Source organism: Dama dama, chromosome 7, assembly GCF_033118175.1.
Source record: "Dama dama isolate Ldn47 chromosome 7, ASM3311817v1, whole genome shotgun sequence".
Lineage (NCBI taxonomy): Eukaryota > Metazoa > Chordata > Mammalia > Artiodactyla > Cervidae > Dama > Dama dama.
Window position 1 is genome coordinate 19,160,924 of NC_083687.1, and position 16,554 is coordinate 19,177,477.

Here is a 16,554-nt window from a genome sequence, read left to right on the forward strand (position 1 = left end):
GAGGATATGTGAGAGGGTCTGGCCTGAGAGGACCCGTAAGGTCCTGGGTGGGTGGGAAACACACCCACCACCTCCACTGACGCCCCCTCCTCCAAACCTCCACCACCTCTCTCAGCCTCTCCACAGTCGACCCCCTTTCCTGCTACACAGTCTGGTCTCCAGCAGGGGGACCTGTAAACCCAGAGGTTAGGTCATGACCTTCCTCAGCCAAACCTCCAAAGGCTCCCATCTCACTTGGGTAAAACCCCAAACCCCCTCAGGGCTCAGCAGCCCCACAAGACCTGGTGCCTCTCTCACCGCTGTCATCCCAGCACCTTTAGCCTCAGCGTCTGTCCACAGCCACGCTGCCTCTTCCTCAAGCTGGGCATGTGCTTGCCTCAGATCCTTGGCATTTGCTGTCCTCTGGAGCCCTTTTCTTCCAAGTGCTCCCTGGTCACTCCCTCTCCTCCTCCAAGCCTGGTCAGGTTACCTTCCCTGATACCCTCTTCCATGTGACAGCCTCCCATCCCCACTACCCTCTTCTGCCCGGTCTTTTTTCCTTTCAGTTCTGTCACTCAGTCATGTCCGACTCTTTGCAACCCCGTGAACTACAGCACACCAGGCTTCCCTGTCCATCTCACTACCATGTAATTGATTAATTTTGTTGCATGTCTTTCTACGGTCAGTGGAATGTAAGTCCCTGGGAGGGCAGGCGTTTTTCTCTGTTTTGTTTACTGCTGTATCCCCAGCTTCTAGAGCTGTGCCTGGCTTCTAGGAAACACTCATCAGAAATTTATTGAATGAATGAGCAGATTAAATGAGCAGCTGATTTGGTAGCACTTTGTAATCTGCTCAGCCCTAAGGTAATCTGATGGAAGCAGGGTCTGCAGGGAACCAGGCAAACACACCATGGCTCACTGCTGATAACTATCTTCATTTTTCTAATGAAAATTACACAAATTTAAGTCAAAAATTTCAAAAGGAACGAGACAGTTGGAAAGTGAGACCCCAATCTCATTTCTCAGAGGAGAACATCATTGGTGGTTTCCTCTGAATTCCTCCACTCTATGAAATACCCACACATAGAGTGACAGAGCAGACATAGTAACCATTTTTAAAAGGCAAAGACACAGGGACATTCCTGGTGGTCCAGTGGTTAAGACTCTCCCAACACTGGGGGCCTGGGTTCGACCCCTGGTCATGGAACTAGATCCGACATGCCCAAACTAAAGATCCCGCATGCTGCAGGAAGATCCTGCATGTCACAATTAAGACTCGGCACAGCCAAATAAGTAAATAAATCTCTAAAAAGACACCATAAAGAATATTTTTAAAGAAAATACTTTAAAAAATACACAAAGAGAAGGAAAAGAAATCTTAGGCTACCTCTGGCCTCTGATGGGCTCAGTGCCTAAGATAAGACTGTGGGGAAACGTGTGCACAGCTGGGCACCAGTGCTCACAGCACCTTCTCACACACGGTCACACACGCACCCTGAGGAGGCAGGCCCCGGGGGCCAGAGACCTTGAGGGCGCCCTCCTCACCCTCAGTCACACTGTCCTGCGGTTCCCGCCTCCCAGGAGGAGCACGTGCACATAGAGACACAGGGCGTCTTGCTTCTGCCTCTGTGTCCTCAAGAAAAGAAGCCAGCCTCCATCTCCTCAGGGCCCACACTTCTGAGGGGCCTGGCATCCCCGTTCCACCTCAGGCTGAAGGAGAAAGAGGAGAGGGATATCTTGTCTGTTTCTCCAGATGGGAAACAAGGCCCTGCGACTTGTTCTGTGTCCACCGTTGAGGTGGTCAGGATGCAGAGCCGGCCTTGGCTGGCAGCTCAGATCCTCGGCTCAGTGCAGAGGCCTGAGTTGGAGGGCCGGGGCACAGTGATGGGGCTCTGAGTGATGAGCCACGGTGGTGTGCGGGTCCGTGTATCCAACTTATGTCCTCGTATCAGGAACAGAAGACTACCCAGTGCGTGACCACATTTAGATGAAATGTCCAGAAAGGGTGTATTTAGAAAAACAGAAAGCAGATCATGGAGTGGTCCCAGCTGGGACTGGGAGTAGGCGCTGACCGCAGGGTACGGCCCAAGGAAGCCTTCTGTGGTGATCGAAGTGTTCCAAAACTGGACTGTAAGGATGGCTGCACAACCCCACAAGTTTAAATTGTACACTCACAACTGGCAGATTTTACTGATAGAAGTTATTCCTCATAAAGCTGTTTTTAAAAAGGCAATAATAAAGTACTGAAAATAGTATAGTGAGATTCAACGATTAGTTCATGACCAATTTATGTCTTGTTTCATGTATATGCATATTCAACTTCCTCACTGTACTGTTGTGATACAAATTCAAGATCATATTATTACATTTGTAAATAAATAAATAAACAAATATATATATATGCCACGTCACACGGCATGTGGGATCTTAGTTCCCCAATCAAGGATCAAACCTGTGTCCCCGTGCAGGGGATGTGCAGAGTCTTAACCACTGGACCACCAGAGAACTCCCCATTTGTAAATACTTTAATATGTGTCTCTAAAAGGTACTTTTAAAAATCATAAGACAAAAAAAAGTAACAAAAATATCAGGGTTGAAAAACTTTGTAAGATTTTCTTACTGTCATCAAATAGTTCATCAATGTTCAAATTTCCAATTTGTCTTAGAAAAGTTATAAATATTTGTTTACAATTTACTTAAACCACATCAAGTCCACATATTGTGATTGGCTGACATGACTTTTAAGTCTGTTTTGACCAAAAGGTTCCCCCTACATATCTTCTCTCCTCCCCTCATTTGTCCTGTAGAGGATTCTGCAGTCTGGAGTTTGCTGATGATATTTCTGTCCTGGCATTTAAAGTGTTCCTCGATGCTATAAAACTGGAGTTGGATCTAGGGGTGTAATCAAATTCAGGTTCAATCTGGGGCAAGACTACCTCACAGGTGGTGGTGTATGCTCCCACCATCGGGCACAGAGTGTCTGGGTGTCTCTTTTTTGATGTTAGCAGCCACCATTCTCAATGTCCAGAACCATTCATTCGTTTGTTCACTAGATATGCCAATAAAAATATTATAATATAAAATTCACCTGAGAAAACCACCTTAACAACTGAAGTATAATAAAATGATCTTTAGAGACTTCGCTGATGGTCCAGTGGTTAAGACTCTGTGCTCCCACTGCAAGGGGCCTAGATTTGATCCTAGGCAAGGAACTAAGATCCCATGTGCCACAAATAAGACCCAGCACAGTCAAATAAACAAATATTTAAAATGAAATAGGACTCCCCTGGTGGTCCAGTGGTTAAGAATCAGCCTGCCAATGCAGGAGTCGTGGGTTCGATCCCTGGTCCGGGAAGATTCCACACGCCCCAGAGCAACTAAACCTGTGCACCACAACTACCAAACCTATGCTCTAGAGCCCGGAAGCCACAGCTATTGAAGCCTGCACGCCCCAGAGCCGGTGCTCCAAACAAGAGAAGCCACCACAGTGAGAAGCCCAAGTACCAGCAACAAGAGAAGACCTTCGACTTTCCGGAACTACAGAAAAAGCCAGCGCAGCAACAAAGATACAACACAGCCAAAAATAAGACAATACTTTAAAGCAAAACACTAATAAAATACTCTATAACCACCACTCATGCATGTCAAGAGAGAGATCTTCAGCCACCCAGAAGCTTGCATGTGTTCAATTCCAATCATGGCCTCCCTATTCTCTCCAAATGAACCGCTGCCCTTACTTTTACAGGAAGGACAAAAAAAAAAAAAAAAGGACATAAAACCATAAAGAAACATAGGAAGTTATCACCCAAATGCGCATCCCTAGTCATGTAGTTTCACCTTACTCATTGTTTATATGGCTCTTAAATCTCTTTAAATCTGTAGCTGTGGGGATACATTTTTAAAGCATGTGTTCTATGTGAGACACTCAGTGGGCCCTAAAGGAGCTAAAAAACAGGGGTGAAGAGGAGTCTGAAACAGGAGACTCCCTTTGGCTTGGGAAGGACCAGAGTTAACTCAAAAAGTCAAAAGAATGTTATGGAGGGATGTGTGAAGGGTGAAGAGATTCAGCGAAAGCTGAACCTGCAAGATCCCTTCAGGTTCAGCCTCACACTCCAGCTTTAACACCCGGATCACACATCACCTCCAGCCAAGAAGAAGCCACAGGGACCAGATGTATCTTCCCTTGGATTTTGTTTGTTTTTTCATAGGTGACTTTCCTTTCTCAGATATGTTGGAGAGGAAGCAGGGCTGAGATTCTCTGCCCTAATCTACACCATACCCACCTTACTCAGGTACATTCTTAGTCTGGGTCCCCCCACGATCCCTGTTGCTGATGACATCATTCACGAGGACAATTTTATCAAACTGGGGTCCTAGTCCTCTTCTTCCTTGTGTCAGGAATCTACAGAGGCCAAAAGAGGACATTTAGCCTTAGGACTCAATTTTGTATTTTCTTATGAATAATTAAGAATTTTAAAATTTATTATAAAACATAGCAAGTCTGAGAAAAGTATAGAGAACAGTATATCAAATACCCTTGTAGCCACTATCCAGTTTTATCCAGTCTTAAATTTTGTTATATCTATTTCAGATCCATATATATATTTTAACATGTATTATAAATATACATATATTATCATATATAATATATATGTATATTAATATCTATATATAATAGGTAATATAATATCTAAGATAAATCTAAAACAGATACTATACATAATACAGTATTTATATAATACATATAGAAGCCTATACCCACATACACATCAGATCAAGCTTGCTATTTAAATTTTTAGTTCTCAAATCTTCTATATTCTTACTATTTTTTTGCCCATTTATCAATTACTGATGTAACTTTATTAAACTATCCTGTTGGCAGTGGATTTTTTTCTTATAATTTCAACTATATTTACCTTGTATTCTGAGACTAGTAGGCGAGTGCAAATTCAGGATTCTTATGTGTTCTTGGTGGTACAATTTTTGTCCTGTGATCTACTTTTATTCCTAATAAATCCTCTGGACTCATATTTTTGTCTTTCATTTCAACCTTTCTATATTCCAAGTGTGTCTGTAAAAATGCAGGTAATAAGCTGCTTACTAAAGAGTCAATGCTCTTTTTACTCAATGAATGTCATCATTTATTCTGATTACATACATGTTTGGAAGTTTTTTCCACTATCCCTTTTGTGCTTTACTTACTATTGCTTTTTCTTATTTTTTCTTTGCCATGCTTTGTCTTATGTAGATTTTTAAAAATACTGGGTATAACTGACATTTAACATTAGTTTCAGGTACACAATACATGTGTGTATTTTGAGATGACCACCACAGTAAGTTTAGTTAATATCCATCACCACACAGTAAATTATTTTCTTTTGTGGAAAACTAAGACCTACTCTCTTAGCAACGTTTAAATATAGAATACAGTATTGTTAACTATATTCACCACACTGTATATTACTTCCCTAGGACTTAATTGAGAGATTCCCTGGTGGCTCAGATGGTAAAGCATCTGCCTGCAATGCGGGAGACCCGGGTTCAATCCCTGGGTCGGGAAGATCCCCTGGAGAAGGAAATGGCAACCCACTGCAGTACTCATGCCTGGAAAATTCCATGGATGGAGAAGCCTGGTGGGCTACAGTCCATGGGGTCCCAAAGAGTTGGACACGACTGAGCAACTTCACTTTCACTTTCAGGACTTAATTATCTTATTAGGAAGTTTGTGCCTTTTGACCACCTCAACCTATTTCAACTAACCCACCCCTCACTTCTGCAAACAACCATCTGTTCTCTGTATCTGAGGTCATTTTTTAAAAAATCTCACATGTGATATGATACAGTATTTGTGTTTTTCTGTCTGACTTATTTTGCTTACATCATGTTCTCATATGGTTGCAGTGGGCAAGAGTTCCTTTTTATGGCTGAATAATATTCCATGGTGTGTGTGTATATACATATACACTATATACACATACACATTTCCTTTATGCATTCATCCATCAGTGGATACTTAGGTATCCAGCCCGCCATCAGTGACAGAGAAGAATGGCAATCCCCCAAGCCCAGCTTCCTCCAAACTCCTGAATGTTCCTGGGGGGAGCTTGAGGGCGTTATGAAGTAACCTTCTCTTGGGGGCCTGCAGACCTTTAAAGGGTCTCTACATCTTGAAGTGAAGCAGGGTGTTAAGAAGATTATTTCTGAGGACATGCACCCACCTCCACTCTCCCACAGACATAAAGTTAGAACTGAAAACATACGGTGCATCTGTACTGGGGCTAAGAGGCAGGAAAGGTACTAGAGCAAGTCTGGCGTCAGGAGAATTTCATAAACTGGGGTGAAGTCAAACAGCTGGGTCAGGAGAGGCAACCACCTTCTAGGGAAGAACCACCACCTCCACCTCTGCCTCGTGGTAGTAACACACCTGGAACCCAGAGCCATGGGCTGCTCCCTGGTCATGGCTGAGAGCACTGGGAAGGGGGAGGCAGGAGGAGGCGGGGGGAGGCAGGGGGAGGCGGGGGGAGGCAGGGGGAGGCAGGGGGAGGCAGGGGGAGGCAGGGGGAGGCAGGGGGGAGGCAGGGGGAGGCAGGGGGGAGGCGGCTCCCTCCCCCTCCCATCCCCCACACCCCTCCCCCTTCCATCCCCCACACCCCTCCCCCTCCCTCCCCTCCACATACTCCCCCCTCCCCACATGCCCCTCCCCCCACACTCCCCCTCCCCCACACTCCCCCCTCCCCACTCCCCTCCCATACTCCCCCCACACTCACCCCCTCCCACACTCCCTCCTCCCTGTCTCCCCCATCCCATCCTACACTCCCCCCTCCCCTCCCACACTGCCCATTGCCCTTCCCTTCCCATCCCTTTCTGGGGTGGGCATTGTGCTCAGAGCCCCCCAAGGAAGGAGAGGAGGGCCGGGACCCAGGAGAGCTGGCAAAGGAGCCCAGGGCTGGGGTGCTCACCTTGGCCAGACTGTGGGCGGAACAGGCACAGCACTGGTTGTGGAGGGCCACTGCCCGGCCCAGCTCGTAGCCTACCCCCAGAGAGGGCTGGGTCACTTCTGCCACGACCACTGGGAAGAAAGGAGACCAGGCTCACCCTCGGGCTTGTGAGGGACACACGACACAGTCTGGCTGTGGGGAGGAGGGAACTTAGGGAGTCCCTTGGAGGCGGGGAGCCAGGCAGGTCCAGGGGATCCAGGACCCCAGGGGAGTGTGCAGGCAGGACGGGGCCACTCACCATCTGCCTGCTGCAGCCAGGCCAGGTCCCGATCATGGATGAGCCTGTCGCCTCCAGCAGCCTCTTCCCCTGTGGTTGAGGGAAAGCTGGTCAGGGGCCCACCCTGGTCTTCAGTTCCTCTCCTCTGCCCTAGACACCCCAGGTCCACCCTGCTCAGGGAAGGGGAGGGGACAGAGAGGTGGCCTCCAAGGGCCCACCCAGCACTAGGATTCCATGAATTAAGGACATGGAAGAGCCTGCAAGGAAAATGCAGTCCTTGCAAGGGGACAGAATGTGATCAGTGCCAGAGGAGTGATACAGGTGAGATGGAGGGACTCACCATGGGTCAGTGATGAGGGGTGGGGAGGAGGAGGAATCGGATCCCAGGTGGGGACAGGCAGGAGGAGCAAGAGGATGGCCCGTGCAAGGAACCTAGGGCCCCAGAGGCTCTCAGGCTTTGGTGGGTGTGAGAACCACCTGAGAACCTGATCAACTACAAAGACCCAGGTATCGATGAGCCTGGGCCGCTGACTGAGCTCTCCAGGTGATTCTCATACCCAGGCGAGTTTGAGAATCACTGCCTGAAAGCAAGTGTAACCAGTGGGAGGTGGTGTGAAGGCAGGATATCCTGGGGTCACAGGGCCAGGATCCCAGCTTTCCAGCTTGATTCAATGTCACCCACTGGGAGCATGAGGGTCACACGCCTCAGATCAGAGCAGAATAACTGGAGAACTCATTAAAAATGGACTCAAAGGCTTTATCCCAAGATCTGCATTTTCAACAAGCTCCCTCAACACTGTTGCGCACAGGTCCTTCCCAAAGCACCAGCAACTTCGTGATGCATCTTTTTAAAGAGGATGCCCCAGGGACTTCCCTGGTGACCCAGTCGGTAAGAATCCACCTGCCAATGCAGAGTACATGGATTCCATCGCTGAGCAGAGGAGATTCCACATGCCTGCTGCTGAGCAACTAAGCCCGCAGGCCACAACTACTGAACCCAGGCTCCTCAACAAAAGAAATCACTGCAATGAGAAGCCCGTGTGCAGCGATGAAGACCCAGGAACCAAATTCAAATAAAGAGGTCTCTGATAACTTCATTGGGTCCTACAGATTCTGGCTCTGCCCATGGGAGGGAAAAGGGGGACACACACCTGAGGTTTTCTGAGTAGTGCGAGAGTTCTGGCACCCTTTCCAAAGTAGAAAACCAGCCAGGATCCGGAACTGCCTCGCTGCAGGAGCAGGAGGATCAGAGGGCCTGAGAGAGACGATGTTGGCCGGACCTGGGGTCTGTCGGGTCAGGGAGAGCTGATAGCTCCACTTCAAAGGAAAGCTCTGTGCTAGGTGGGAGAGATCAGAGGCCAGCGCGGTCCACTGCCATCCTGCTCCTATAAAAGCCTCCGGAAGGAGTCCATGAAGTGCTCCACGAATGACCCATAAGGTCAAGATAGTAACGGAATGCGGGGAGTGGGCTCCCCGGTCGGACGCCCGCGGTCTGACCGGCGGCCGCAGTTCCTTCTCAGGTGGGACCCCCCCGCCCGGAGCTTCCCCGACGGTGGGCGAGCCCAGCGGCCCGGACTAAGAGCGGTTTCTGTCGAGGGGCCAGACCCGTCCTCGCCTTCCCCGCGGCCCGCACCCAGGCAGCCTCACCGCTCGCGTCCAGCTCAGCAGCCGCCACTGCTTGGGAATAACTGCCCCTAAACGCAGCAGCCGGACACGATCCCCACGTCCGGCTCCCGGTCCTCGCGGATGCGCCATCTGAACAGGGCCTGGTGGCAGGTTCCTGGCGCTCCAGCCGCCGCGCACCCCTCCCCGCGCCCCGGGGCACCCTCGGGCTACCAGCGTCCTGGCCCCAACCCACCCGGCCTTCGGAGCCTTCCTTCCCGAGTATCCACACCTGTGAATTGTTCACGCCGAGGATACGCACGCCTGGGGACCCAGCGCCTCCCCGACCTCTATAACACCGCCAGGCAGAAGGTGGGGGTCCTTGCCTCCTCACCCACGGCCACTTTCCTCCCGCAGGTTCCCCCATCTCTGCCAAAGGCAACTCCTTCCTCCGAGCTCCTTAGGTTCCAAAACTTGGAGTCGATTTTTACTCTTCTCTTTTCATCAGCTCCTACACCCAATCCGTCAGCAACTCCTACGGGTTCTCTCTTCCAAGTATTTCCAAATTCTGAAGCCGGCCTGTTGAGCAGCCAGCCTTGGGTCAGCTCCTGGTTTCCCAGTAAAGCCCCTCTGCTGATGCAGGTTTGTGGGTGAAGGAAAGGGTACAGATTACTGCCAGGCCCCAAAAGCAGGGAATTCAGGACAGGGGGGCTCAAAACACCCAAACTCCCTGCTGGGGGTTCAAGAGAGCATTTTTAAGGCTAGGTGAGGGCTGGGTGTCCCAGGGTATGGGATGTTCCTGCACAATTCTCCAATTGGTTGATGCTGAGGTAACAGCCAGGTGTCAGGGGTTAAGGTTCCAATAGGTCTGTGGGCCAAGTGCTCATGGTCATCAGGTAGTTAATTTCTTCCATTTGGGGGGTGGTGGCTTGAGCATCTGCCAAACAACTCAGAAAGCGGGCCGATACTATTATCTAGGTACTTTAGAGAGGAGCTAAAGCAGAGGATTTGGGAGAGGGGTCGCCCTGGTTGCTGTTCAGTTGCTCAGTCTTTGGAACCCCACAGACTGCAGCACGCCAGGCCTCCCTGTCCTTCACCATCTCCTGGAGCTTGCTCAAAGTCCTGTCCCTGGAGTCGGTGATGCCATCCAACCGTCTCGTCCTCTGTTGTCCGCTTCTCCCCCTGCCTTCAGTCATTCCCAGCATCAGGGTCTTTTCTCATGAGTTGGTTCTTCACATCAGGTGGTCAAAGTATTAGAGCTTCAGCTTCAGCATCAGTCCTTCTAATGAATATTCAGGATTGATTTCCTTTCTTAGGATTGACTGGTTTGATCTCCTTGCTGTCCAAGGGACTCTCAAGAGTCTTCTCAAACACCACAGTTGAAAAGCATCAATTCTTCAGCTCTCAGTCTTCTTTAAAGGCCAACTCTCACATCCATACATGACTACTGGAAAAATCATAGCTTTGACTATACGGACCTCTGTTGGCAAAGTTTTGTCTTTGCTTTTTAATATGCTGTCTAGATTAGTTATAGCTTTTCTTCCAAGGAGTATCTTTTAATTTCATGACTACAGTCACCATTGGCAGTGATTTTGGAGTCCAAGAAAATTAAGTCTGTCACTGTTTCCATTGTTTCCCCATCTATTTGCCATGAAGTGATGGGACCGGATGCCACGATCTTAGTTTTTTGAATGTTGAGTTTTAAGCCAGCTTTTTCACTCTCCTCGTTCACCTTCATCAAGAGGCTCTTCTGTTCCTCTTTCCTTTCTGCCATAAGGGTGGTGTCATCTGCATATCTAAGGTTATTGATATTTCTCCTGCAATATTGATTCCAGCTTGTGCTTCATCCAGTCTGGCATTTCGCATGATGTACTCTGCATATAAGTTAAACAAGCAGGGTGAAAATATACAACCTTGTTGTATTCCTTTCCCAATTTTGAACCAGTCCGTCGTTCCATGTTCAGTTCTAACTGTTGCTTCTTGATCTGCATCCAGGTTTCTCAGTGGGCAGATAAGGTGGTCTGGTATTCCCATCTCTTTAAGAATTTTGCAGAGTTGTGATCCACACAGTCAAAGGCTTTAGCGTAGTCAATGAAGCAGAAGAAGATGCTTTTCTGGAATTCTCTTGCTTTTTCTATGATCCAACGGATGTTGGCAATTTAATCTCTGATTCCTCTCTGCCTTTTCTAAATCAGGCTTGAACATCTGGAAGTTCTTGGTTCACGTACTGTGGAAGCCTAGCTTGGAGAATTTTGAGCATTACTTTGCTAGCGTGTGAAATGACTGCAATTGTGCCGTAGTAGGTGCTTCAGAGAGGAGCTAAAGCAGAGGATTTGGGAGAGGGGTCTGGCCCTGGAAGGCCCAATAAGGTCCTGGGGGGGGAACATGTCCACCACCTCCACTGACGCCCCCTCCTCCAAACCTCCACCACCTCTCTCACCAGCCTACTCCCTGTCGACCCCCTTTCCTGCTACACATTCAGGTCTCCAGCAGGGGGACCTGTAAACCCAGTAGTTAGGTCATGACCCTCCTCAGCCAAGCCTCCAAAGGCTCCCATCTCACTTGGGTAAAATCCCAAACCCCCTCAGGGCTCAGCAGCCCCACAAGACCTGGTGCCTCTCTCACCGTTGTCATCCCAGCACCTTTAGCCTCAGCGTCTGTCCACAGCCACGCTGCCTCTTCCTCAAGCTGGGCATGTTCTTGCCTCAGATCCTTGGCATTTGCTGTCCTCCGGAGCCCTTTTCAGGCTTCCCAGGTGGTGCTAGTGGTAAAGAACCCATCTGTTGATGCAGGAGACTTAAGAGACACAGCTTCAATCCCTGTGTTGGAAAGATCCCCTGGAGGAGGGCATGGCAACCCACTCTAGCATTTTTGCCTGGAGAATCCCATGGCCAGAGGAGCCTGGTGGGCTACAGTCCATAGGGTCGCACAGAGTTGAACACAACTGAGGTGCCTTAGCAGGCAGGAGCCCTTTTCTCCCAGAGCAGTCCCCATCACCCCCTCTCCTCCTCCAAGTCTGTCAGGTTACCTTCCCTGACCACCCTCTTCAATATGGCAGCCTCCCATCCCCACCACCCTCCTCTGCCTGGGCTTTTCTCTTCTCACTATCATATAATTGACTAATTTTGTTGTATATCTTTCTCTACTCAGTAGAACGTAAGTCCCCAAGAAGGCAGACATTTTTCTCTGTTGACTGCTGTATCCCCAGCTTCTAGAGCTGTGCCTGGCCTGTCGGAAACATTCATCAGATGTTTGTTGAATGAATGAGTGGATGAAATGAGCAGCTGCATTTGGTAGCACTTTGTAATCTGCTCAGCCCTAAGCTAATCTGATGGAAGCAGGATCTGCAGGGAGCCAGGCAAACACATCATCTCTCACTTCTAAGAACAATTTTCATTTTCCAATGAAAATTACACAAATTTAGGACAAAAATTTCAAAAGGAATGAGAGAGTATGTGGTGGAAAGGGAGTCCTGAGACCCCAATCCCATTTCTCAGAGAAAGGTGTCATTGGTGGTTTCCTACGAATTCCTCCTGATTAATTATGAAATACTCACACATGGAGTGACAGAGCAGACACAATTACCATTTTTTAAAATCCAAGGACACAAAGAGAAGGAAAAGAAATCTTAGGCTACCTCTGGCCTCTGATGGGCTCAGTGCCTAAGATAAGACTGTGGGGAAACGTGTGCACAGCTGGGCACCAGTGCTCACAGCACCTTCTCACACACGGTCACACACGCACCCTGAGGAGGCGGGCCCCAGGGGCCAGAGACCTTGAGGGCGCCCTCCTCACCCTCAGTCACACTGTCCTGCGGTTCCCGCCTCCCAGGAGGAGCACGTGCACATAGAGACACAGGGCATCTTGCTTCTGCCTCTGTGTCCTCAAGAAAAGAAGCCAGCCTCCATCTCCTCAGGGCCCACACTTCTGAGGGGCCTGGCATCCCCGTTCCACCTCAGGCTGAAGGAGAAAGAGGAGAGGGATATCTTGTCTGTTTCTCCAGATGGGAAACAAGGCCCTGCGACTTGTTCTGTGTCCACCATTGAGGTGGTCAGGATGCAGAGCCGGCCTTGGCTGGCAGCTCAGATCCTCGGCTCAGTGCAGAGGCCTGAGTTGGAGGGCTGGGGCACAGTGACGGGGAACTGAGTGATGAGCCACGGTGGTGTGCGGGTCCGTGTATCCAACTTATGTCCTCGTATCAGGAACAGAAGACTACCCAGTGCATGACCGCATTTAGATGACATGTCCAGAAAGGGCGTATTTAGAAAAACAGAAAGCAGATCATGGAGGGCTGGGCTGGGAGTGGGAGTTGGCTGCAGGGAGAGTTTATCAGAATTACCCCAGTAATTGATAAATCAAATGGGAAAAAAATTGTAAGGATATAGAACATTTGAAAACTAAAACTATAACAAATGGCTTGCTCAGTTCAGTTCAGTCACTCAGTCGTGTCCGACTCTTTGCGACCCCATGAACTGTAGCATGCCAGGCCTCCCTGTCCATTGCCAACTCCCAGAGCTTGCTCAAACTCATGTCCATCAAGTTGGTGATGCCATCCAACCATCTCATCCTCTGTCATCCCCTTCTCTTCCCTCCTTCAATCTTTCCCAGCATCAGGGTCTTTTCAAATGAATCAGTTCTTCAAATCAGGTGGCCAGAGTATTGGAGTTTCAGCTTCAGCATCAGTCCTTCCAGTGAATATTCAGGACTGATTTCCTTTAGGATGGACTGGTTGGATCTTGCTTGCTAACAAGTATCAATTATTGGGGTAATTTTGTTAAACCCTCCCTTTGACAGTGAATTAAAAATATTTTTTCCTATAATTTTAACTATTTTTACTTTGTATTCCGAGACTACTGGTGAATACAAGTTCTGAGTGGTATCCTTTTTTGTCCTTATAAAATGACCCACTTTATAAAATTCTTTTGGACTCATATTTTTACACCTTTTGTTCAACCTTTCTGTATTCCAAATGCATCTTTAGTAAGCAGCTTATATTTACATTTTTTAAAAGCTGATGGTCTGTTAATTAATGAACTTCATTCATTCTTATTTATTGTGATTACTTACAGGTTTGGAAATTTTTCCTATTATCTTCTTTTGTCCTTTATATTTAGTATACTTTCCCCCTGCTTCTTTTGTTTGTCATGCTTTCTCTTAAGTGGATTATTTTTTAAATATTTCAGTAACTGAAGAAGGCTTGGAGCTTCTTCCTGCATTGCATTTTCTTTGTTTTTATAATTCCATTAATTTATTTATTTTTGGCTGTGCTGGGTCTTTATTGCTTCTCGGGCTTCCCTCTAGTTGCAGCAATCAGAGGCTACTCTCCAGTTGCAGCGCTCAGGCTTCTGGCTGCTGTGGCTTCTGTCATGGAGCATGCATTCTAGATGAGCAGGCTTCAGTAGTCGTGGCACATGGGCTCGGTCGTTGCAGCTCCCAGGTTCTAGAGCACAGGCTCAATAGTTGCTATGCACTGGGCTTAGTTGCTCCTCAGCGTGTAGGATCTTCCCAGATCAAGGATCAAATCCATGTCTCCTGCGCTGTCAGGCAGATCCTTCATGCCTGAGCCACCAGGGAAGCCCCTTAAGTGGATTTTTAAAGCTGAGAGATAATTGACATGTAACATTCTGTTAGTTTCAGGTATATAATGATATGATACACCTATGTATTTTGAAATGATCACCACAATAAGTTTAGTTCATGCCCATTACCACACATAGTCATACATTTATTTATTGTGTTTAGAGCTTTTAAGATCTATTCTCTTCAATTCAGTCGCCCAGTCGTGTCTGACTCTTTGCGACCCCATGGACTGCAGCATGCCAGGCTTCCTTGTCCATCACCAACTCCTGGAGCTTGCTCAAACTCATGTCCATCGAGCCAGTGACGCCATCCAACTATTCAGTCCTCTGTCATCCCCTTCTCTTCCTGCCTTCAATCTTTCCCAGCATCAGGTCTTTTCCAATGAGTCAGTTCTTTGCATCAGGTGGTCAAAGTATTGGAGCTTCAGCTTCAGCATCAGTCTTTCCAATGAATATTCAGGACTGATTTCCTTCAGGATTGACTGGTTTGATCTTGCAGTCCAAGGGACTCTCAAGAGTCTTCTCCAACACCACAGTTCAAAAGAATCAATTCTTCAGCACTCAGCTTTCTTTATGGTCCAACTCTCACATCCATACATGACTGCTGGAAAAACCATAGCTTTGACTATATAGACCTTTGTCAGCAAAGTAATGTCCAACTTCAGCAAATTTCAAGTATATAATATAGTTTGTTAATGATAGTCACCATTAATAGGACTTAGTCATCTTATTACTGGAAGTTTCTACCTTTTGACCACCTCAACTCACTTCTGAAATTGAAAGTGAAGTTATTCAGTTGTGTCCTACTCTTTGCGATGCTTTGGACTGTAGCCTGCCAGGCTCCTCCGTCTGTGGGATTTTCCAGGCAAGAATACTGGAGTGGGTTGCCACTTCCTTCTCCAGGAGATCTTCCAGGCCCAGGGATCAAACTCAGGTCTCCCACATTGCAGGCAGACTCTTCAATGTCTGAGCCATCAGGGAATCCCTCCACTTCTGGTAACTACCAATCTTTTCTCCGTTATCTATGATGTCATTTTTTTTTTCAGATTTCACATATAAGTGATAGGATACAGTATTTGTGCTTTTCTGTCTGACTTAGTTCACTCAGTTTAATGCCTTCAAATTCCATCCATGTTGCTGGGACTGGCTGGATTTCCTTTTTTTGTGGTTGAATAATATTCCATGTCTCTCTCTCTCTCTCTCTCTCTCTCTCACACACACACACACACACACACACACACACATACCTTTACCAACAGTTCACAAGGGTTCCCTTTTCTTCATATCCTCACCAACACTGGTTATTTCTTGTATTTTAATTAATTATTTTTTTGTCTGCACTGCATGTCCTGCGGTATCTTAGTTCCCTGTTCAGGGACTGATCCCAGGTCCATGGCAGTGAAAAATGCAGAGTTCTAACCACTGGACTTCCAGGGAACTCTCTCTTGTCTTTTTGATAACACCCATCCCGACAAGTGTGAGGTAGCATCTCATTGTGGTTTTGGTTTACATTTTCCTGAGTTGGCGGCAATCAGGGGCTATTCTCTAGTTGCTGTGCTTGGGCTTCTGTTGCCTGTGGCTTTTCCTGTTGCAGAGCAGGGGCTCTAGGTGAGCAGGCTTCAGCAGCTGTGGCATGGGCTCAGTAATCGCAGTTCCCAGGTTCTAGAGCACAGGTTCAATAGTTGCTCTGCACAGGCCTAATCGCTCCTCGACATGTTAGGCATTTTTTCACATACATGTTGGCCATTTACATGTCTTCTTTGGAAAAATGTCTATTCAAATCCTCTGCCCACTTTTCAATTCAATTAATTAATTAATTGGCTGCACTGGGTCTTCATTACTGCACACGGGCTTTCTGTAGTTGCGGTGCGTTGGGGCTGTTCTTCCTTGCAGTGCAGGGGCTTCTCCTTGCTGTGGCTTCTTTTGTTGCATAGCACAGGCTCTAGGGCACTTGGGCCCAGGAGTTGTGGCACGTGGGTTTAGTTGTCCGCAGCATGTGGAATCTTCTGGGACCAGGGGTTGAACCTGTGTACCCTGCATTGGGCAGGTGGGTTTTTAACCACTGAACCACCAGGGAAGTCTCCTCTACCCATTTTTAAATTGGACTTTTAAAAGTTGTATGAATTGTGTGTATTTTTTAGATATTAGCCCCTCATCAGATACATGATTTGCAGTATTTT